Raw genomic sequence first — 25,481 nt, forward strand, 5'->3', positions numbered from 1 at the left:
CTGGAGGCTCCATTTCTTTACCTATAAATTAAGACAAATAAGGCTTCGTGAGAATTAAATGAGATAGTCGTATTAATTGTATGCATTTATTGCATTTACTGTGTGTCAGATTAAAGCAAGATCTTTCCAATGTAAATAATTTAACGAACAAGCTTGTACAAGGAAAAGTCATAAAGATTGTTGTTTTTCTCTCTTAAGGTGTTTATCACCTTCTCCTGCTCAGACCTCCTCTTAAATTATTTACATTGAAAGGATCAAGCATTAACTTTTATGCTGAGTTAATTACAGGTAAATTTCTTTTTTTTTTTTTTTTTTTTTTTTTCATTTTACAATCTTTGTTGAAGTTCTTTTAAATAATTGCCACTTGGCTGTTTATTAACTTGGTAACAGCACATGACTATCTAATTCTTCCTTTGCCCCCAAACACCACTTTTCGTGTTAATCAACAGAGCATCCCTGAGTGAGAGGGAGCCGCAGCTAAAGTCAATACTTATAACTTTTTCATTAGACCTTAAAACGTTACATTAAAAATTTATGGTAGTGCATCAGGTGGAGAAAGGGAGAGTTATGTGGAGAGCCGGACCTCTACTTAGGGGCTTTGGGAACCTTCAGCGGGAAGAATCATCGCTGTTCTTTCCCGAAAATAACTATTTGCTAGAGAGTTGTCTTGAAAGGCTTGTTTCTGTGACAGGGTGTACCAGGGAAATTTTTACCGAGACTTCCCATTGATGTTGTCACATAGTGTTTACTGAAGACAGCTTTTCATTTCAGAACTGTAGATAACATTGGGAGTTAGAGAATATCTCAAACCTTTTTGACAATATTGAATCAACCGAGGAGTACCTTCCCCTGTCAGAGTTAGTCTGGATGTTCTGTCCTTCCTTTGGAAAACGGTCGTATAGGCTGGTAGTTTGTCTTGTTATTAAGACAAGTAACGATTATTACTTTGTTGCCTTCTAACTATTTAAAACCTACGTATTGTTCCCCCTTAACATGATATAAACTTTTTCTATTCTATAAACTCCTTTTGGGCTCTTAACCTACTTATTAGTTAGCTAACAACAATAAGAGAAGAAGAATGACTTCCATGTATAGGTCATTTTACTAAGAGCCTTCAGGGTTTTCTAACCCAGCCATCCTCCAACACGTGATCTTTTCTGTATAGTATTTCTCTCTCTTAAATTTTGTCCATTCCAATATTTAGACCTTAAAATAATACAAAACTTTCCATGTTTTGAGGAAATTCATTTTATCATTCAATGAAAGCCTTCCTTTAGTGAAGAACACTGTTTCTCCTTGCGGCCATACCTGTCCAGTCCAGCTCTCGCCTCTGTGTTTTTAAGGGAAGTAGTCCCTTAAAAGACTACTAGACTCAAAGAGTAGTCCCTCTTCCACATAACAGTCCTTGGAATATTTGGATGACAAGCACATGGTTCTGTTGTATAAACCCTATAGAGTTTCAATAATGCTGGTTATGGATGAATTTTCTCCCTCTGTTTTTCTTTAGAAGTAGTTTCAGGAAGAGTTACAGCCAATAGATACCACCCCCACCCCCCATTTGCTAAGTACAAACTTGGGCAGGCTGTAAGAAGAAATGTGGGAGTGATCGACAGCTGACTTGGTTAATCTCTGTTGAGTAGATATACACTTATGCTATTAAAAGAAATCTTATTTTTTGGTTTATTTATTTTGAGAGAGGGAGAGAGAGAGAGAGAGAGAGAGAGAAACCCAAGCAGGCTCCATGCTCAGTGCGAAGCCCAACATGGAGCTCAGTCTCACAAACTGTGAGATCATGACCTGAGCTGAAATCAAGAGACAGATGCTCAGCCTTCTGAGCTACCCAGGCGCCTCAAAATAATCTTATTTTTGAGAAGACAGTAATTGCATTAGTGATTGCATTATAGTTCTGAAGCATTACTACTTATTCATCACTAATCGATGGGTTTGGACTCATGTTGGCCTACAATGCAGATCTTGCATACTGCCATTTGAAGGAGTGGGGGAAGGGAGAAATACATAAAAGATAGTGTCGGGTCAATACTTAGTAGAAAGAGGCAGTGTGGTCCTTTCACTAGGGAGTAATGGAAAGGACTCACTGAGCTTCCTATTGAAAGCCTGCATGACTGGAAGGAAGTGCTTGTCTACAGGAGATCTTCTTGGGTCGTTGGGGCATAGTAAGACTTTTCTCAAGCTTTCCTGATGTTATTTTATTTTTAGTTATACATTTTTATATAGCCATAGATCTAATAAGTCTTCATTGTCATATTTTCATGCCTTTTTTTTGAAGAATTGAAGTAGTTAAAATCAACTTTCATTCTTCTCCTTTTCTAAATATTCCTATGACTTCAGTAGACAGATTCTCCCCTTACCCGCAGAAGACTAAGAAAAGTTCCTTTTCCAGGTCTAAAATAGCTTAGTCTCATGGTCAGACTAGTAAGACTAATTAAATCTTAATCTGGAAATCTCCCAGAGCAAGATATAAAGTAATTGACCTCTAGAAATTAAATACTATAGCATTCAGATGAATAATTATTGGCAACTGTGATTGCTTTTCTTAGATTTAGGTGAAAGGAATAAATGATGCGTGCTTTGCCCAAATAACAGCCTGGCTTTGATTTTCTGTTATTCTGATAACTGCTACCATTTCTAACAATCACAAAGCAAGGAAGGTTTTTAAAAGAAAAAAGGAAAAAGAAATCACTCTGTGGATCTCAAAGGCAGCTAAGGTAGCTTTGTAGTGACCTTCTTTCGGACCTACATAGGACAAATGAAATTATTGGAAACAAGGCAATGATTACTGGTGACACTAAGGGGAAACTTGCTAAATGGGCTTGAAATCATATTCTCCACCTGGATACCTGGACAAGGGCCTTACAGGGGAAATCCTAGAGGTTAGTCCGCAGGATCCACAAGTACGGAGTCTTAGGATTAACTGCCTATGATGAACCTTTACTGAAATGTTCTAAATTCCCATTATTCCTTTCAAACAGATGATAGATTGGTAAAATATTATTAATGGTGCTGCCATATCTGCTGAGCATGGCTCTAGGGAAAAAAAATAGCTTTTTGATATAATCAAGTCAACTTGTTCAGCTACCAACTATTTCAGATTTGGCAGATCCCAAGTTTTCTGGATGCTTGTTTGGATGTGTTTATAAATCCATTTGTCTTCCTTCTCTCCCCACTCTCCCCTCCCTCCCCTCCTTCTGTTCTTTGTTAAATTCTGAACATACAGCAAAGAGCAAGTCTTTCTGCCCATGGAGCTTACAATCCAAAGCATTTTGAGAGAAGTGTCCAAAAACACCAATATCAAATACTAAACAATTTAGAATTATGAGCTTTATATTTTTTCCTGTTTTGTATGGATTAACTCACATTAATAGATGCTGTTATGGTGAGCCTCAGTCATCTCATGTTTAATGCTGTAAAAGACCATAAGCTTTTAGTAAGATTAAATATTCTAGTCTTCTCTCTTAGATTTCATTTGACTTTACAAGACTCACTTGATAATCATTACAAAGTGAATCTAGTTGTTCAAATGGAAAATGGGATTTAGTTTTTTTCTTTTCACTTCACATTTTACTTAAAATATGGGTCATATTTAAATAGAACAGCTGTGTATTTAACACAGATAAATCAAAAACAGTAGATTTTACCCTGTAGTAATTTATCTTTCTTACAGCAGAATTTTGGAAATTTTAGTGTGATTTAAAAGAGGGTCTCTTGCTTTCTATTATTGTGATAAAATATACGTAATGTCAAATTTCCCGTTTTAACCATTTTTAAGCGTACAGTTCCAGGATATTAAGTATATTCACGCTATTGTGCAACCATCACCCATCTCCAGAACTTTTTCCTCTTCCCAAACTGAAATCCTACCCGTTACGCGATGGAACCCTATTTCCCTTTGTATTGCTTTTGATGTCTTCTGTGTGGGACATAAATAAAAGAATGGCCTTTGTCCTTGGACTCTTGGTAAAGTAATAGGTACTGACTGAAGACACTCTTTTTAGCATTGGAATGAGAAAAAAAACCATGCTAACTTCTAGGACTGCCTAATTTGCAAAAAACAGTGGAGAGAGAGGATGAACAGATAGATAGTAATTTGTGCCACCAAATGAAACCCTCGCTGGTAGAGTGGACCAGCATGGAATCTGCTGTGGGCATCTCGCTTTGATTCCTGGCCCCAACCTTTAATCCAGATAGTTGCTTCTTTGCAAGTTACGGAACTGTTCTGAGCCTCAGTTGCCTTAGCTCTAGAATGGGTATAAAAAAAAAGCTTGCTTTATGTACCTCACAGGAACCAAGGAGTTAATTAGGTCAAAGTATCCTGAAAATCAGAACTCCCGTTTCAAAAGTTAATTTGTTATGAAGCCATGTACCTGGGTGTTTTTCTCTTTCTGTCTTTCCTTGCCGAATCTAATCATCCTACACTGAGGTTTTGTTATTCTGTTTGACAAATCCGGCATTCTTCAATTATTATCGTCCCTAAACTTTAATTTGTTTTTAAAGTTTTATTTAAGTAAGCTCTACACCCCCCATGGGTTCAAACTCACGACCCCAAGATCAGGAGTCACATGTTCCTCCAACTGAGCCAGCCCGACACCCCTAAACTTTAATTTTTATGAGTATGACGTTGTCCTTTTCGGTGTATGGAACCCACCACATCTCCGTAGGTAGATACACTGGGAGTGATCTGTTGCGACTGTCCTTCACTTCTAATTCTTCAACCTCCAGATGACAGAGACATAACCTGTTGTTATTTAGGTCGGCAAGGGGAGTATTGCTTCTTTGACCTGTTTTCCAAACATGTCTGGCAGACGCAATTTAAAATGCACATCTTAACTTACTTTTTAGTGATGTTCCAAGAAGATAATCACCTAAAAGAATAATTTTTCTCCCCGTCACTAAATAGTCGGTGCTGTTTTTCAAAATGTGGCTTGTGACAGAGGAATATGATATTTAAATAAAATTCTTAGACTCAAAAAAGTGCCGAAGTTAACAACTTTTTAAAAGGGCTATTTTACCAACTCTGTAATTGACATTCTGTCACTGCTCAGACTTTATTTCATTTCTGCTCAACTCAATATATGGATTTTTATACAAACCATTTACCAAGCACTAGACAATAGCGCCTTTGGCAGATCAAATTTGTGCAGGGGGTTGTTTGTTATCCGCAGGAGAGCTTCATTGTATTCCTGGACAGCTTCCCTTAGCAGCCCAGGGTGAGAGTTGGTGACACTTAAAAACTCAGATTATTGATGGGAACATCCCAGGTACTAGAAAGAATTTACAATTAAACGTTTTAGGCCTGTGCAGTCATTATCACATTAAGCAGGGAGATGGTGATGGGTCATAAATTGGTTTTCCTTTTTTTTTTAAATAGGACTTGGCAAAATGTAAATGGAATCTTTGAAGTTCATTTGTCTCCTGATAATTCCCTTTTTTTTGCAACATAAGTACAAGGTTGAAACTTTAGATGATCCCTCATTGTTTCTGTTAGACTCCATTTATTGGGAAAATTCTCTTTGGAGTTTTTTTTTTTTCTTCTAGCTTCTGTATGTTTTTCAGAAATCCAGGAATTCCTCAACATTCTAATTTTTTCTGTATTCATGCAACTTTTGGAAATTTTAGGGACTTAAAACCCTGTGACTCACAGTTCATGGTCAGCGTTTCTTGAGGCTTAAAGAATTTTAGCGTTAGTCAACTGTTTTGAAAGCCATTCCTAACTTAGAACTTCAGTCAGAACTTAGCTTTCTTCAAGACACATAATGTAGATTTGAGGTGAAACTTTGGTTCAGGCAGTCTTACTAATTTCCTCTGAATCCCTTCGGAAGGAAGGTCTTGGCGACAAAGGTCTGATCTTGAGCCTTCTGATCTTGAGCCACATTGTTTATTAAACCTCTACCAGATGGGGGCGCCTGGGTGGCACAATTGGTTATGCTTCTCGCTTCAGGCCTTGATCTCACAGTTCTTGAGTTCAAGCCCCGTGTTGGGCTCTGCACTGATGACGCGGAGCCGGCTTATGATTCCGTCTCTCCTTCTCTCTGCCCCTCCCCCACTTGTGCTTGTGTGCGCTCTCTCTCAAAAGAAATGAATAAACAAAAAAATGTAATAAAAACCACCTCTATCAGATGACTCACAAGTTTATCTTGAGGCCTCTTCACTACTCTAGTTCTCTTCCTGGTCTGTTTTCCTAAGAAATCTGATTAGTTCCATGAGAAGATGGTTTACCTACCCTAGTTCAAGGGGATCTTTGGTTCTTCACCTTTTGAGACGTTGTAGTCCTTCTCCACTTCCTGAAGCCCCAAGTCTTCCCGTATTTATTTGCCTGTTGACATCATCTAAAGAGGGATTCCGGCAGCATGCCCCCGCTAACACTCGACCTCAAAAATTTCCCTTCCCTTCCCGTATTCCTTTCCCTGAAGAGTAAATCCCCCTCGACCATATATCAAGCTCAGCTCCTCATTTGTGCTTTTGATTGTATCCTCTCCCAAATTTTCCGGAATGTTGTTCCATTGTCCCCTATCTACCCTCCAACCCTCGCTTCATTCCCAGAAGTTACTTTCTCTACATCTCCTCATCTCTTGCTATCCTAAGGCTGACCGGAGATATTCTCAAGATACTGCCCTCTCTTTTATCCAAAGTTTATCCCAAGAGTAGACTGTGCTCCTTTTCTCCACTACTCGCTAGCTCTAATCTTTCTCCTTCTTCCTCTTCTTCTTTATTGATATTGTCGCTTCCACCTTTCTGTCTGGAAGAGTGGTTTTCAACCCTGGCGGTGGCTGAATCATCCGGGCAGCTTTTAAAAATTACATATGCCTGGGCACCACCTGGACAAATTCTGATTTAATTGGTCAGTGATAAGTATCTCCATTGAAAATTTAAAAAAATCTTCCCGGAAGATTCCCACGTGTTACCAGGGTTTAGAACCACTAGTCCTAATGATGATTGTAATAACCTTCTGATGGTTAAATCCAATAGGTTTTCTCCCCAGTAGGTGTCCTCCTTGTCTTTTTGGTTCTTTCAAAATAGGTGAAAACCTTTTCCTGAAGCTCATAAATTCTTGGTTGGAGCCTTTGCACCGTATTTGTCTCATACCTTTTTGACTGCTTATTCTCTCTATCCTCTTGCCTCCTCTTCCTCCTTCCTATTCCTAAAATACTGCTTCTGCCCAAATTATTAACTTAGGAAGGTCTTCGGGTCGATACAATTTACATCAGTGATCTTTCCTTGCTTTTACCTTTGTATGTATGTAACATCACCCCATCCTCTGTACCAAAACCCACATTCCTCATGACAGGCTCCTTCTGGACATCTTCACCTCTGTGTACCATTGGTACTGAGGTCCAAAGAAGAACTTATTATCTTGCTCTAAGGTTTGTTTTTTGTTTTTTCTTTTTTCTTTCTCGCTTCTGTTTTTTCAGCCACCTGTGCCACAAGCACCGTATTCGTCTTCAATTTCATCTTCCTTTTTATCACTACCAGTCATTATTTAAATCCTATAGATTCCATTTTAGGAATCCCTCCTCAGTTTGCTACTCTAATATTTTCACAGTCATTAATCTTGTCCTGGCTGCATATGAACAATTACAGTGGCTCACTTGCTGGTCTTTACTGTGTCCTATGCACGTTAGAGTCACAGTTCCATTATTTTCACTACCCCTTAAAACCTTCTATGGCTCCTTACAGACTATAATTGAATACAATTATGAAAGTCTAGGCACTTGATAATAGGTCTCTGCCAGCGTTTTAAAATCCATCACCATCACCCTTCCGTAAGAATCTGTGCTTCAGCTAAACTGGGCTCTTAGCTGTTCCCGCCCCTCTAAACTTTTCTTCCTCGCATTCCTTTTCTTATATAAATGTTCTACCTTAGGAAGCTTCTTATTTATTTATTTTTTTTCTGAATCCCTTAGGAAGGTAGGTTTTTGCCATAGAAGTTCTAGGCTGTGTGGATCTTTCTCTTGTTACTTGACTTCCAAAGTCGATGTGGAATTAAGCAGCTTAAGGTTTCTAGTTGCCTGGATATCATTTAACAAGAGTGTGTTTGTACATTAGAGGACCGCTGGTGGCCGACTGTGAGGCCTGGGACATCCTGGGACTTGTCTAGCAAATTGCTCTTTAGCATGCCTCAATTATATGAGGTAAAGATGAGGCTTTCACTTTCTCATTAGAGACAACTCCCATGTTTCCTGTGGGCTAGAGTCTGTCTTCCCCGCCTGGACCTTTTCATGAAATATACCATTTAGCTTTTGAGTTCAGTGCCAAAATAAATATCCTAGAAAGTTGGACCAATATGCTTTTAGATTCTTTTAACTTTGCATGCTTTCTGGTGCCCCTCAATTATTAAGCCCAAATTGTCTCCTGCTGTCTTGAAAGAAATGAGATTTCTCAGCAGTAGCAAACAATGTCAATCTATTTGAGACTGTTAATGACTCATTTATAATGCTGGCAGACACACGGAGGCTGGAAAAATTAAATGTACAGCATCATTACCTTTGTGGTTAGCATTGCTGGGAAGCACTACCGTGCTTAGTGCAACATTTTAAAAGACAAGAAGAATTCTTTTAGCAGAATGAGTTTTATACTTGAAGGTGTGGATAATGCAATGACAAACTGATACCTTCTTGCTGTTGGAACTTCCTGCCCCAAAGCCTTCTTTAGAGATTAACTAATGGACACTGCATGCCTGCAAAAGCCGAGCTGTTCCAGTTACCATGACCTGTTTGCATAGATAATTTTGGAAACGTATTTTTGGTGTCTTAAGAACATTATTTTCAAAGCACAGGACTTAAATGCTTTTTTTTTTTTTAATTAGGAAGTTATCTTTTTTTGTTTTTTGAAGTATAATTGACATATTATCTTAATAGTTTCAGGTGTACATCACAGTGATTCACTATAAAACCTTTTTGCAAGTAGAAATTATTAGAACTTGTCTCCACTATTAGCTTCTTCCGGTTTGAGGATGATGTTACTGACATGTCCAGGGATGCTGCAGATGGGCTACTGTAGCAGCCAGCATGTCTAAGCTCCCTTCCAAGTCCAAGTTGTGCTGTTACTTCCACTCCTTTTAATTCTACCCCAACTAACTGACATGAAGATGCTCTGATTTTCCTTTATATATGGAGAATTTTTTTTTTTAAGTTGAGAGAGAGACTGCATGTGTGCAGGGAAGGAGCAGAGAGAAAGAATCCCAAGCAGGCACCACACTGACAGCACGGAGCCCCATGCGGGGCTCGAGCTCACCAACAGTGAGATCATGACCTGAGCTGAAATCAAGAATCAGATGCTTAACTGACTGAACCCCCCAGGCGCCCCTGTATGTGTCGAACTTTTAATAAAATAGATAGCTTATTTTGAAAGTTCACAGCTCTGGCAGAGAATGAAACTAACTGGCCCAACTGGAGACTGAAAAAAAAACTTTGAACTGAGATCCAAAATTGCAATCTCAACTATAAAGTGTAATAGAAACGCAAATTAAATGTGGTGGCCTGAAACCTCATATTCCTCCCTCTACTGCCTTTTAAGAATACCCACCATAGTGTAGGACTGTGCTTTTCTAAGAGGGCAACAAAAGACATGTTGTGAAAGGACAACGTTGAACTTCATGACATCAGTCTACCTTCTCTTTTTCACAATGAATGTATACTTTTATCACAATTCTTTTGAAATCTTTATTATTTTTAACCTGCATTGCTTCCTTGAATCAGAGCAAGTTCTGTTCATCTACCCATTGTTTATAATATTTTCTTGGAATTGTTCTGAAATGACCTTTAAGCTTCAGGATAGACCCCCCCTTTGTGGTATAGTTAAGCCATTTGGTGAATGGGTCTGCATATCCTTTCTGTAAATTCTTTAAGTGAAAAATTTGGGGTTTGTATCTATTTTCAGCTTTGTGTTGCCGGATTAAGGAGCCAGTTGACTATTAAAATTAATAGGGCTTTACTGAGTACCTGCTTTTTGCAAAGCATTGTGTACAGTTGAGACGATGCTAGGAAGCAGAAGATATGGTCTATGCCATTAAGAGGCTTTACACCGGATGCCACTTAAGGACCACAAACCACTGATTCACAACAACCATGACTAAATGCATATTACTCGGAAGTGTCTGGAAGTTGTCATGAAAAAGTTATGGGCCTGACCTCAGGAAGCTTACACTGTGATCGGTGAAAACCGGTTACACCTAGATGATTAGGTTAGGTTTGGTTAGGGAACCTGAGAGGAGGAACTGAGATAAGACGGAGAGGCATCGTATGGTGAGTAATTGAATTTTATAAGGAGTATTTCTGTTTCGAAACATTTTGTATAAGTTTTCAGAGTTGTAGCATGAGAGTAGGAATCTCAGAGTTGGTGAAATGCCTTGTTCTGCCCCTTTCCTGTTAGGTGATACTGGGAAAGTTATTTATCTCTTAGTTTCCTCATTCGTACAAGGTTACGTAATCACAGTCTTCCCTATATGTGGTGGTGGTAAAATGTTACATCTAAAACTCATAAACTTTCAGTGACTTCCATTGCAGAATCCTATATATGAATATTTGCCATAATAATAATTAATATTCTTTGGAAGACTCCTATTAGTAACCCTTTTGCCCAGTAGATGTAGCCGTTACCCTCCCCTTATATAGAGATCTATATATTTAACATACTCTTTGTTATTTTCATTTTATAATTTCCTCTAGTGCGTATATTTTGAAAAGTCAAAATTTCAAATATATCAGTGGCAGAGTTTTCTAGATGGGCTGGAGAATAAGTCTGGAAGCCAAATTTAGGGGATAATTGAGGGTTAGCTTTTATGCTAAAACTTAGCTTTGAACCTCTCTTAAATGTGTAGGAATCTTTCTTGACTTTGTAAGCCTTATCTGTCCATTTCTTGATGATTCACACATCCGTCAATTACTTGATTATAGGACCTTAAAGCTTACTTTTAGTCATTTCTCTTCAAAATAAAGATTTTTATGGGCAGTAGGCCATGGAATGATATTCCAACAGATTAATTATGGCATTAAAATCTGGTGTTCAATTAGAAAAGCAGAAACACGTGTAGGTTTGTGGGTGTATCATATAAAAATACATATAAGGAAAAATTTGTTGTGAGGACTTGGCCTTACGCAATCATGGGCTCTGGTTAAACACAGCTCACGCTAAAACTTGAAGACTGAGGGGCATACAGGAAGGAGGAGGGAGAGAGAGCCAGCGAGGGAGAGCCAGGACAAGCTAGAACCCATGAGAATGGGCTGGAATTAGTGTCACTTCTCACTCTCTCCATCCCCGATGATATGAGTGGCCTACAGGAGGAGTTGGCCTCCACATCACTGAACTAAACACATACCTGGCATAGGCCATCCAGGAGGCTGCGGGAGGGCCAGGGGAGGTGAAACAGCTCAAGGCCAAGGACAGTAACAAGGAACCAGCAACAACAGTAAGACCCCAACCTTTTGAGTCTGTAGAGCACAGTCAGTACTAGGTCACTCCCATTCTTCAAATCTCAAGCAAGAACGTCTTTTGTAGCCCACCCTAACTGGAAGCACACAGGGGAGAGAATTCAAGGAAACGTAGTTTAGCTTAGTCAAGTGTATGTATTACAAAGCTACTACCATAATAACAAATTACCTTCTATATGTCTTCTTTATCAACTTATTTTTTATTGTATGTTTTTAAATTTTGGTTCCTTAACATTGAGTTATTGGGTTCAGGAGTAGAATTCAGTGATTCATCACTTACGTACAACACCCAGTGCTCATCACAACAAGTGCCTTTTTAATACCCATCACCCATCTAGCCCATCGCCCACTTCTTTATCCTATTATTCTACAAGTCAGAGTTTTTCCCAGCATTTTCATAATAGCATGACAAGATCCCAGGTATAGCCATTTTATATAATTGCATCCTTAATGTTACCAGAGAACTGAAACTCCTATATAATGGCTCGAAGTATTTGAAGGTATGGGATTCTAACGTAGTGAAACTGAGAGTAAATAAATGAGGATATTAGGGGAAGTTCCTTTGAAAAGTTTCATCATCAATTTATGAGATCATTTATATAATAATATTTCGTATTGTAATGTGATTTGACTCAGTGAATTAACTTTGGCAAGCAGAAAGATACTATAAGCATATTAATAAGCAGTCACCCTTGCTACCCTCACATAACTATGTGAAATGAAATTCCACTGAGTGTACGTAAAAGTGTGAATTTAGCAGGAGGAATTTATATGGTTCAGATTGTACCCTGAAAGCAACAGGTAAGCATATGACTCTTTGAAAACCCAGGACTATGAAATTTGCAATTAGCCACACATTTTATACGTAAAGAGCCTGGATGGGTGTTAGCATGTGCATTAATAGTAAGCCCTGTCTGTTATCACCTGCTGCAGTAGTGGTTGACATGCGTCACAGACATAGTTGCTTCATCAGCATAGTGATACAGCTCAAGAGAGTCTCTGTCAGAAACAGCACAAAAAAGTTCTGTGGCAATATTCCAACTGTAAGGACATTTCATGGTTTATTGGTCATCTTTCTTCAGGTAGGCTCTAGCCGTCTTGCCCATAATGACAATATAAAACGCTTCAGAAACACATCTCCGCAAATGGCTTTCCTTCAAGGCAATTATTTGCCCTTTTGATTAACACTGTTTGGAGTGGGTGGTACTTTGTGAGAACAGAAGTCTCCTCCTTCACACTCCCCCTTGCATAGTAATGATGGTCTCGGCATTGTCTGCAGAAGTCTTTATATGGCACTTCCTGTGATCTTCCGGGAATGATGGTCCTGTCAGATCACAGGCGCATGTTACCTTGGCATGATGCCCCTCTTAGCTGAGTAGGCAGGTATTAGCATCCTCACGTTCGAATTGAGGAAAGTGAGCCACTGAGAGTGAGTTACGAGCAACTTGCCTAATCTGTTCATTGCCTCCTGCCCCATACCCACACCCCATCTTCCGAGCTAATTTTGTCAAATGCTAATTTTGTTGGGGTTGCACTCTGCAAGGTGATCTGCTGAGGGAAAGGTCCTTTCTCCTGCCTCCGGGTGCAACATGATTTGTCTAGGCCAGTCATGCTAATGCTGTTTCTTTTGCAAATGGTGGTCTAGGCTGCGAAGAAACAATACAGTTCTGGTCAGCAGATAGAGAGAGGGCCTACTGAGGCGTTTTGGGTAAGGTTTTCTCTGACTGGAAGCTAATATGAAGAAATAGGCCTGTTTGTTTCTGTCAGCAATGTCAGAGGTACATGAGTTACCTGGAACCGTGGCAGCCATTTTGCAAACAAAAAGGGACAAGCTTCTGATGAGAATAGAGTAGAAAAATGGAAAAACCATGAGTCCTTGATATTGTAGAGCCACCGAATTAACCAGTTCTGAAACTGCCTTGCCTTTGGGATTCTGGTCATGGATTCTAATTTCTATCCTTACTGTTCATTCTGCTTGTGAATCTGGTAGTTTGGTGCTCAGAGAACATTCCAAGGTAGTGTGCCTCCATGACTATATTTCCTGGTGTCCTTGCAGCAGAATTTAGGTGATAAATGAGGTTCTTCCTGTGAGATGCATTCATGTGATATTTGTAAGGGGGGGACTGAGGTGAAGGCTGATTTTTGTTTTATTTATTTTTCTGTTTTTGTTTGTTTTTTTCTGTTTTTTTAATCTTAACATCATTTTATTTTTTATTTTTTAAAATTTACATCCAAATTAGTTAGCATATGGTGAAACAATGATTTCAGGAGGAGATTCCTTAGTGCCCCTTACCCATTTAGCCCATCCCCCCTCCCACAACCCCTCCAGCAACCCTCAGTTTGTTCTCCATATTTATGAGTCTCTTCTGTTTTGTCCCCCTCCCTGTTTTTATATTATTTTTGTTTCCCTTCCCTTATGTTCATCTGTTTTGTCTCTTAAAGTCCTCATGTGAGTGAAGTCACATGATTTTTGTCTCTCTGACTCATTTCACTTAGTGTAATACCCTCCAGTTCCATCCACGTAGTTGCAAATGGCAAGATTTCATTCTTTTTGATTGCTGAGTAATACCATATTGTGTGTGTATATGTATATGTATATGTATATGTATATGTATATGTATATGTATATGTATGCATATATATATATATATATATATATATATATGCCACATTTTCTTTACCCATTTATCCGTCGATGGACATTTGGGCTCTTCCCATACTTTGGCTATTGTTGATAGTGCTGCTATAAACATGGGGGTGCATGTGTCCCTTCAAAACAGCACACCTGTATCCCGTGGATAAATGCCTAGTAGTGCAATTGCTGGGTCGTAGGGTAGTTCTATTTTTAGTTTTTTGAGGAACCTCCATACTGTTTTCCAGAATGGCTGCACCAGCTTGCATTTCCACCAACAATGCAAAAGAGATCCTCTTTCTCTGCATCCTTGCCAACATCTGTTGTTGCCTGAGTTGTCAATGTTAGCCATTCTGCCAGGTGTAAGGTGGTATCTCATTGTGGTTTTGATTTGTATTTCCCTGACGATGAGTCATGTTAAGCATTTTTTCATGTGTCAGTTGGCCATCTGGATGTCTTCCTTGGAGAAGTGTCTATTCTTGTCTTTTGCCCATTTCTTCCCTGGATTATTTGGTTTTTGGGTGTTGAGTTTGATAAGTTCTTTGTAGATTTTGGATGCTAACCGTTTATCTGATATGTCATTTGCAAATATCTTCTCCCATTCCGTTGGTTGCCTTTTAGTTTTGCTGATTGTTTCCTTCGCTGTGCAGAAGCTTTTTATTTTGATGAGGTCCCAATAGTTCATTTTCGCTTTTGTTTCCCTTGTCTCCGGAGACATGTTGAGTAAGAAGTTGCTGCGGCCAAGATCAAAGAGGTTTTTGCCTGCTTTCTCCTCGAGGATTTTGATGGCTTCCTGTCTTACATTGAGGTCTTTCATCCATTTTGAGTTTATTTTTGTGTGTGGTGTAAGAAAGTGGTCCAGGTTCATTCTTCTGCATGTCGCTGTCCAGTTTTCCCAGCACCACTTGCTGAAAAGACTGTCTTTATTCCACTGGATATTCTTTCCTGCTTTGTCAAAGACTAGTTGGCCGTACGTTTGTGGGTCCATTTCTGGGTTCTCTATTCCATTCCATTGATCTGAGTGTCTGTTCTTGTGCCATGTTTTTTTGTTTTTGTTTTTGTTTTTTTGCTTGGATGTTTTCTGAGAGCAAGTATGGAGGTGTTGATATTTTTGCAACAGTATTAAAAGTCACTGAATAGTTTCAGGTTTATGGAGAGATCATTGTAGCCTAACCCCTCACTTTCCTGGTGAGTGACAAGTGTAATAGTTCCTCTGGTGTGTCAATTCTTTAAGTGTTATTTTGGGATAATTCCTGGAAATCCAGCTTTGACCCAACTACACCACCTCTCTCTATGATACTCTAAGCACCGAATTTTTTACATTAAATCTCTTTCTGCTTAAAATAACCAGAGTGGTTTCTGTTTGTTACGATGAAATTGTTTACGACTTTTAGTCAGTTTCCTATTATTTGTAGGTAAAATAATCCTGGTTGAAACAATCACATACATAGTAAATAGTGGAGCTAGGATTTCAGTCCAGGTCACGTGACAACAAATCCATAGCTTTTTCCGTTGTACCACGTCTAGGATGTTAATAAGAGCTATAGTTCAGTTCCTGGAAGATTACTTTTTTTTTTCTTTTTTTGTCTCCCTTTCCCTTTATCTCCTATAGTCCTCTCCCAGCCTTGTCTTTTTAAACACAGATGATGTACTTTTATGGTTCTGTCCTATTGTATCGATTATAGTATGACTTTGTTTCTCAGTACCTTCCAATGAATTTTGTGTCATTTGCTGTTCCGGATTGATGATGTATTTATGTCTTTAACTAGCTGATACGGTGATGCCCTCAGGACCTGATGACGTTTTTTAACAGAAATCCATTTGCCCTTTCACTTAACTACCCCAACGTCTGTAGACTTGTCACTTGATGGTTGATGTGCCTTTGTTGTCATCATAATACACTTGATGGGTCCTAAACTGCCTCTGCTACTTCTGCTTCTGCTGCTTGGTGCACCATTTCTTCTGTGTACCAACCATTCTTCAACTCTTCTTTAATGATTTCTTGCCTTCATTTTTCCCCTTCGTATCCATTGGCTTCCTTCTCCTATCGCTCTCCTCAGTGCTTCTTGGGTTTCGCCCCACCAACTTGGTGTTTATGGCTATTGTCAGCCTTTAAGAATGCTCCTTTCTTTCTGGAATACGCAATAGAATTTGCAGCCAGGGTTTATTCTTTGGGAATTCCTCCTTTCAGATATTTGTGATTGCTTTTCAGCACCGGTAACTGCTCCTGCTTGATTTTCTCTTAGAGTTGCTTCAAAAGATAAGATAGAAGAACGCAGCATGACATCCAGGCTTGCCGAGGTTTTTTTGGCTCCTAGAAAACTGAGTCCCACCGAACATTACTAAATTGTGTCTGCTTGTAGTGAGTACACCTTGATAGCAGTTTAAGACTCTCAACCTACCACATATCACTACTGTTCTAGAACACGTAGGTATATGAGAAATCGAAAAGTTGCAAGTCCTTTAAGAACTAATTATTTTTAAAACGGGTTTTATATTTTACCGCAAAAACGCTTCACATTTCTCCCTGACAAAGGAATCAGGAACTGTTCCAAGTGTTTGTGAAGGATACATTAATATTCAGGACCACTCATCCAGCATTGCTTCGTTATTTTCAAGTTGAGACTTTAAACACAACAGCATTTAAAAGGCAACACGTGTAGCTCGAAAGGATGTCACCTTCATTCCTGGGTTGCTCGTCCCCCCTGGAGTTGCTGACCTGGGAGTTCTAGCAGAATATGTGCTGAAAAGAGGGGAAACACACCATTTTAACATCAAAAGAGGAACAAAGGGAGAAGGGGCTGTTTTTCTTTTTCCCAGCTGCCCCCTGGTGGCAAAGGCACAGCAGACAGCAAAGGCGTTGAGCAAAGATGCTTGCCGTGTGATGCTGCTGGTGACTCTTAAGAGGGTCTCCAACCAAAGTCTGTGCCCTACCGTGTGCGCTTCTGAAAAGGAGGAGCACGGTATCGGGCCTCCTAATTGCATCTCGCTTCCCGACGGCATCTGTTCTTATCATAGCAGCGCCAGGCTCTAGCAACTCGGTCAATACTTGTATATTAACAAGAGACAATCGATGGAAAAATTAAAAAGGAAAGTCAAGGTAATTAGGCTGAAGCTGCTGCTTATGAGTTTTCAATAATTACTTTAGCTGCCTCTTGTTTTCCCATCTCCAGAAAAATGGGGCCTGATTGAAGGACTGGGTCGTGTTTGACTGAGGACATGTCAAAATTACACAAAGCCAGGCAGGAAATGAAATTACGCCGTATTTGTTTTAGAGCAGTCAGAGGGGCTTCTCACCATGGCACGGGAAGAATAGGCGTTGATTTCAGCCTACCCATTAGCAGCTGTGCCATTGTTGGTACCTGTTTTCGTGTCATCGGTTTTTGCGCCCCTGGCAGAAGCCCACTCAAAGCGCTGCGACATGTCATGTATCAAAGCTCCAGAGGAGGACAGTGAATGAATTTTCTCCCAGAAACAGGATCTTTGTGGAAATCGGATGTCGTCCTTTAAAACACCGTGAAGTAACTCAAAATCTCGTGGCTGCCAGTGTGGGCCATACCTTGGACGTTGTTCTTTGTGGCCGTAATTGGCAGGGATTACTGTCTATTTATTGGGCCTCCATAAGTGGATTGGCCTGCTGTTTGGTTTCGCGCTCCTTTGACGTTTTTGTGCCCCCGGTGCTGGAAGTCCTGAATACATCAGAGCCACCCTGTTTCTGCCCTGCTGCAAATGAGGTTGCTGCGTCTGCCTCTTAGGGGAAGGACGAAAAAAACAACAACAGAGGAATCCCTGGTTTGGGAGAGATAAATCTAGGGAGGAAAGTGAGAGAGCTATTTCATGTTTTATGTCCATTTACAGTCTTCATTTGCGCTGTTTCTGTCAGCCCAAAGCACTTTATAAACTTTACAAGCAAATTATGTACCAACATCATTTCATTCACTGCTGATATGTAGCTGTTATTCACTGCTGATATGTAGCTGTTAAACATCTGCCAGGTACATATTTCCTAGAGGCAAAAAAAAAAAAAAAAAAAAAAAATGTAGAAGAAAATTAGATCTTGTTAAATATACACAGAAAACTTAGGTATGCAAGAATATACCATGAAGCTGTTTATCGAACATCTTCTACGTCGAAAGCATCCTAGAGGATTACCTGGAGACAGGAAATAATCAACTCTGTGCCTCCCGTCCAGGTTTGTAAATCAGAAGTGACTGACGGGGCCAAGATTTGAATCCAGCACAGTCCAGTTTCAAAGCACAAGCTCTGAACTCTTTTATTACATCTCAATTTTTACTTGGGGCTTGATAAAAAGACTGTCTAGGGGAAGATGAAGTGTTTGCAGCATGGTTTTTACTCCGTGAACTCCAAATCTAAGTAATAATAGTGTTGCTGGGGTGTGGGGTGGGGGAGTATCGAATGAAACACATACCCCCAAAGGCACTGAGCACAGATGCCTCTTTAAGTTACAACCAGAGCTTCGGTGAGAGCGGTTATTTCTTTTTACTCTTACAAACGGTCTTCTGTTATTCCACCACTCGTGTGGCTTGCCTCACGTGGGAACGCCTTCTCTGTGTACAACTTCCAGCAAGGAAAATCACTCCTGCTTGGTGATGTGGGTCTGGCATCTTTGTGAGACTGTGTCAGGGCCCCCAGAAGATTCCGTGTGCCTCTTAGACTAGCTGAGGCCAAGGCACTGCAAATGCAGCTAAGCCCACACGCATCTGGTGGCTGCATTGTTGGCTGCTTATTATTGTCCACGATCCCAAGTGTTTGGAAGGTTCTAGCTGATGCTTTCATGGAGAAAATAGTACATAATAAGCGTTTGTTCCTTTACTTAAAAAAAAAAGTTATTCTAAATACATAATCACTTCTGGATTAGATATGTTTAGAAATTTGCCAAGGGGATAATTTCTGAAAGCTCATTTTTCTGCTTCTCCCTAGACCCATTTTATTTAGAAATTGCAAAGGAAGCTTTTTTCTGCTTCTCTGCTTTTTTAAAAAATGTGTTTGTTGCTTCAATTGTCCTCCATATGTTTTGTCTTTGTGGTTTTCATTTTTTCTCCTCTAAGAAGTTTGTGTACCAAGTACCAAATAAGAGTGATGGAATATTATGCAACCATTAAGGCAGTTTAGTTTCCTTTTGTGACAAGAGCTTCGATGCGATTGCATCCACCTGGTTTGAATCTTAGCTATGCTCCAAATGAACTATATCTCCTCAATAAATTACTTAAACTTTCTAGTTTTTATTTTTTTAATCTATGAAATGAGAATAATAGAAGTACCTGTCCTACAGATTTGTTACGAAGATTGAATGAGCTGACAGAGAAAGTATCTTCTACCCCGTGTTTTAAAAATAACAGAAAACTGTTATTAAACTTGTATTCATGGGGTGCCTGGGTGGCTCAGTCCATTGAGCGTCTGACTCTGACTCTGACTGAGGTCATGATCTCACGGTCTGTGGCTTCAAGCCCTGTATCGGGCTCTGTGCTGACGGCTGGGAGCCCAGAGCCTGCTTCGGATTCTGCGTCTCCCTCTCTTTCTGCCCCTTCCCTGCTCACACTCTTTCTCTCTCCTTCAAAAATAAATAAACATTAAGAAAATTTTGTTGAAACTTACTCATTAGGCATGTATTACAATATAGAAAATGTTCATGAGAGAACTTTAAAGGAAAGATAACTGTAAATAAAGTGGCATAGGATTACAACTATAAAAACAAGCATTTAAGCATCCATAAAAGGACTTTAATAATATGGGCCAGAATAGTCTCAGGGGTTTGTTTTAGAACCATTGCCTCCTGTTAATCTTTATCTGTTGGTTTTTGAGGGGTTTTTGGGGGGTGGGTGGTAAATTTGAGGTGCTTATCACAGAACACATTGTTTTCTTGATCTGTTTACTTGATTTTTGATGGTCTCTCCCTCTAAAACGGAAGTTATACGAGAAAGAACTCACGGCGGTCTTTTTCACCGTTGTGTGTTTTGTGTCTAGTGTCTGCCAGAGGGTGTCCCTTCAGTAAATATTTGTTGAATGAATGTATTTATTTCTTACTGTTCCATGTGTTCCAATTATGCTAATAGAAAATTTCTGTTATAATAGGGCGGGAAAAGCTGTTTTAAAAGCATATCTCAGCCTTCTGAGAGGCATGTGGTTGCTCTACAATTCATGATAAGGTAGCAAATACTAAGAAAATGTTTCTCACATTCCACGTGTACTTGATTTATTTGAAGGCTGTTCCAGTTCACGGCCTTCATTTATTTATTTATTTATTTAAGCTTTTTAATCCATCTAGGAAAATCCTAAGTGGGTTGATTTTCCACTATTTTGTCTTAGCCATATCAAAGCTCTTCTTTTTTAGTTAGAATAATTGCCAGTTCCAAGTTACGGAGAGAGCTTCAGTTATTTTGGTAGTTATGTATAACCGTAAAGCTTTACCGTAAACGAAGAAATATTCCAGTTTTTACATTCAAAATATTATTGCCTGGCTAATCGAGGCATAGATTCCTTCAGTGGTTTACCCAGCGTTACCCCTCTCACTGCCCGCGTCACTACCTCGTGTGTTTCTGACCCACTGAGCTGTGACACCTACCTCTCTGCCGAAGGCTGAGTTAAATGCACGTGAGGGGAGGGAGGTACTTGGTTCTGTGCCAGGGGTTTTGCTTTCCGGTAAAAGTAGGCCTTGCGTTCAGTGTTGACGTTCATAAGGTTTTCTGGTAGCTCCATAATTCAGTGCTCATTTTCGAAAAAGCAACCTCAGCCAAATAGGACTATACCAATACACACAGCTTCATACAGAGAGAATTCAGAGAGAATGCGGAAACCTCGTTATCTGTTGCTAAAAAATTTCAAAGTTGCGGAGATGCAACCCACCTTTCCCATGATTCCTCATTCAACAGCCAGACTGACAGCAACCTGTCTACCATGGTTCGTAGAAGTCAGCGAGGAATTTTCTCTTTTCTAAAGAGGGGCTCACTGAAGCATTTTGGAGAGAGCCCCAAACGAAGGATCTGAAGAGAAGGAGAGAAGAAAACAAGTTCCGGGAAGAAGGACGTGACTCTAGTGCAATCACACCGGGGGCATGTTACGACTCAGGGATGTCAAGACAAAAGATAGATTGTTTCAAGCAGCATTTAGAAACCATCTACATCTCTACATCTGTGGTAGAAGTGACATAAATTAGATGCATGTAGTGAATCGTGCAGTAGCATTTTGTCTCTCTGAAGGTCCGAGACTTCTTCAAGTCCTTCAGTCAGGTTAACTCCAACTTGCTAATGATCCCATTTCTGAAATGTTATTACTGCTTTATGTTAAGACCTCTCATTTTTTACTTTTATATAATATTGGAATGCATTGCAATGAACACACTGAGGTTCAATTACTATAGAAGGTAACATAGTCTAGAATACAGACAGCTATAGACTTAGCACAAAGAATAAATGGTAAGTAACATTCTGCTGACCTTTATCCTAAGCCAGGACGTGGATTGGGGATCATCTGAGAAGAGTAAAAAGTGGCAAAGAGAGCCTCTTCCATTTCTAGATGGTGGTTCTCTACTGACTTGGTTCACCGTACCTGGATGCTTTTCTTTCTCCCATCCCTGAAGACCACCACGCATAACATAGTGATATAAAAAAGTTGATGTCGGGCCACCTGGGTGGCTCAGTCAGTTGAGCGTCCGACTCTTGATTTCGGCTCAGGTCGTGATCCCAGGGTTGTGGGATTGAGCCCTCGTTGGTGGAGCTTGCTTAAGATTCTGTCTCTACCTCTACCCCTACCCCTATCTGCTGCTCGCATGCGCACGCTATCTGAAAGGAAGGAAGGAAGGAAGGAAGGAAGGAAGGAAGGAAGAAAGAAAGAAAGCTCAAAAGCATTATGTTTCAATTGCAAAATTTCAGTGGCCAATTCTTCATGTTTTCCTTAAGCCCTCCTTCCATATTTCTTTCAAATATCATTTAAATCCAACTTTACTTTGAAGAATTTCCCCTAGGCTATTCCGATTGTCAGTGTAAAACATTATGTATTTTGAAGATAAAAGGCAAGATATGTAAGATATTTAATAATTTGTGAATTGGTTTTGAAATTCACATACACTGAAATGTCTCTCGGTAAAATGATAACGATATATCTTTCAGGACCTTTATGTATTGAATTGTTCTTCTCAAAAATAATGGTGGTTTGAGCTATTTTGCCCTTCACAGGATCAAACCAAGTATGCAGCCTAAGTTAGCCTCTCAACGGTTCCTTACCGACAACATAACTGTTCCTATTCTGAGGCAAGGTCCAAAATCTGTATGATTCAGCAAGAAAACCCAGCAACGAGAGAGAATATTTATTATTTTCTAGCCTACAAGACATCACCACATAACTGCAGCGTCTACATCCTGATTGAAATTTTAGTCTTTTAGATTTAGAATAGCCCGTTAACTTTTTGCTCCCTGATCTCATGCTGAAAAAGAGGAATCTATACTTCAGAGGCTAGGAGACCAGTAGATTTTCCCTTCCTATGGGTATTTCTCTTAAGCCTTCTTTTTGTGCTAGGGCAACCCCATTATTTGCAGATCTAGGAACTGCCCTTGTCATATGAGCAGAGGCACTGCAAAGCCTGTGTCACTCCAAAATATGTTTTACTAGAGGGAGCCTGGCTGGCTCAGTCAGTAGAGCATGCAACTCTTGATCCTGGGGTCATGAGTTCAAGCCTCACCATTGGGTGTAGAGATTATTTATAAAAAATGTTAAAAGGACAGTAGACAAAATACTTTTTACTCATCACTTACTGAACTAACATCTTTCTACCTGTCCTTAGGTGTCTACTACCAAAATCAATACTTTGGATTAGTCAGTCAACCTGAATTGGTTTTCTTCAGAAAGTCACTTGTTTAAACTTGTAGTTTTGGGGTGCCTGGGTAGCTCAGTCAGTTAAGCATCTGACTTTGGCTCGGGTCATGATATCACAGTTCGTGACTTCAAGCTCCGTGTCAGACTCTGTGCTGACAGCTCGAAGCCTAGAACCTGCTTCAGATTCTGTGTCTCCCTCTATCCCTGCACCTCCCCTGCTTGCACTCTGTCTCTCTCTCCTTCAAAAATAAATAAACATTGAAGAAATTTTTTTAATTAAAGTTTTGGGGCACCTGGGTGGCTTAGTCGTTTGAGTGTCCAACTCTTGATTTTGGCTCAGGTCATGATCCCAGGGTCATGGGATTGAACCCTGCATCAGGCTCCATGTGAAGCCTACTTAAGATATTCTCTCTCTCTCTCTCTCTCTCTCTTTCTCTCTGCCCCCTCCCTCTCTCCCCCTCCTGTGCTCTTTCTCTCTCAAAAAAATAAAAATAAAATTGTATATTTTTGAAGGAAGACCTCAGATTGATCCTAGAGGTCTATAATGACTCTTTTTTTGTTAATACACTTTATGTATAAACTAGGACAGGCTTCAAGAGAGAATGTGAAGCCTACCAATGAGCGAGCCCTTGTGATGAGAGACACCATGTGATTGGGAAGTCCCAGTTGGAAAGCCCCAGATTGGGAAGTTATTTCATAGTTTCATTAGAGGGTCCCCAAGGTCACTCCCATGTTCGGAGATTCACTAGAAAGACTCAGCATGTAGTTGTACCCATGCTGAGATTTATTACAGTAAGGATACACATTTGGCTGATAAGGGGGGGGTGGTGGGGAGCACAAGTGAGGTCTATAGGAATTCATGCACTGGCTTTCTGATGCTTTCTCCCTCCCCTGAGGGGGATCACACAGAGCACACCCTTCTCGCAGCAACAAAAATGCAGCAATGCGTATGAGAGAGTCAGTCAGGGACTGGTCAGTTGGGCACCTAGGCACCCTCTGCCTAGCATATATACCGAATTTTCAGAATCCGAGAAGGAAAGCCAAGTGTTTCGCATAAACCACATTGTTTGTACAAACAATGTAGGCGCAGCAAACCTTATCGTTTAGAGAAAGGTGAGAACACTTTCCAAGTACTAGCCAAAGGCCAACTTTGCAAGCAAGCCCTTCTCGGGCTTGCTATTTTAGCGATTTTCCGCACAAGGGTACTAAACTTCAGTGTTTTTGCTAGACAGCTTAAGGACAACATGACAGCAGCTAGGACAGTTGGCTTTAGGTATGATATCTGTTCTCATAGGTATGACATACTTCCATCTTACGTCAGTAAAGATGATTCATTGTGGTAGCAATTTGGGGGATCTTCATTACTTGGACATCAAAATCAGAAGAGCCTAGTGTCATGCTCTTCGTTCTGGGAATCCCTGCCTTGGCTGATAGACTTCAGTGAAGTCCAAGGGGTGATGAAAAGGAGAGAGATTTCCTCCAGATGGCCTGCCTTATAATTTTATCCATGCCTCTGGATCCTGATGGACGGTAGCCTATGTTAAGAGGCTTTATGTATTATTCAGACTGAAGAATTCTCAAAATGTGAATTCGTTGTTTTGAGTTTTGTTCCATCTGTATCATAAGTAATTTGATCTGGTCAGACTTCAAAGGGATAATATTATGTCTAAAATTCCCTAGTTTAAGCACCGAGCAGAATCTAGCATGTTAATATCATATCAAGGATAGATTCTTTTTCCACATTGATTAGTTCCCTTTTTACAGTACCTTGAGGTTCGGTAAATAACGAAAAATCCCAGTCACTTGTTGAACATTTTTTTGCCCTCCCTTCTTGGCCTCTCTCAATGTAAGTTAGCTTTTTCTTTGCCAGTGGATTTTCTTGCCATGAAAACTAAACAGATAAGCCTCTGAGACCAAAATGAGATCTCCAGAAATTTAGCTGAAGTGAAGGAAAGCCACCAGGCCTGATGCTGTGATTTTCTAGTCATCTGTAGAGAAGGGAGTGTGCGTTAGAATTATCTGGGGATTCAGAACACATAGGCTTCTCTTTACTGCCTCTGCCTCCCACTGTCCCCAAGATTAGGGATTCTGTATGCCCTTAATAATGAGCCGTTGTTATTAACGTTAATGGAAATTTGTATTTCAAGCATATTTAGATGCCAATACGTTTAAGAATCATTGGCCTAAGATGCTTTTTCCAGTGTGTCTAATAGAATACCAGTTTCTAAGGAAGTTTTAGGCTATTTTGGTGTTATATGTGCTTGCCTGGATGGAGACTCAGAGCACCATTGTTAGATCACTGGTTTCTTCTGGAATGAATATATAGAGAAAGCAGAAATGCCAATGGTGCATCATTGTGTGGGAAGGCCAGTTTTAGAATAAGATAGCATGGGACGTGTGAGATGAGTAGCTGATGTGTGAGGGAATTAGAGACTTATTTTGAACTTTTTCAACAGAAACACCTCAGAAAACCAGTTTTTGGAAAATGCAAAGATTATTGACATGCAAAAGTCAAACCACTTGGAGAAGTCATTTGTACTTTGCACCCACACATGTGTAATAGCATGAAGGAGGAC

The 25,481-nt window shown here is 39.9% G+C and overlaps 1 protein-coding gene and 1 pseudogene across 1 annotated transcript in view; one reads left to right on the forward strand and one right to left on the reverse strand.

Annotated features, from left to right (window-relative positions):
- Positions 1 to 17,499, reverse strand: part of LOC145712828 (ATP synthase F(0) complex subunit C2, mitochondrial pseudogene) — a 45,601-nt pseudogene extending 28,102 nt beyond the window's left edge.
- Positions 1 to 25,481, forward strand: part of EXOC4 (exocyst complex component 4) — a 750,526-nt gene that overhangs the window by 434,912 nt on the left and 290,133 nt on the right. The window lies entirely within an intron of this gene.

Source organism: Panthera onca, chromosome A2 (assembly GCF_046562875.1).
Source record: "Panthera onca isolate mPanOnc1 chromosome A2, mPanOnc1 haplotype 2, whole genome shotgun sequence".
Lineage (NCBI taxonomy): Eukaryota > Metazoa > Chordata > Mammalia > Carnivora > Felidae > Panthera > Panthera onca.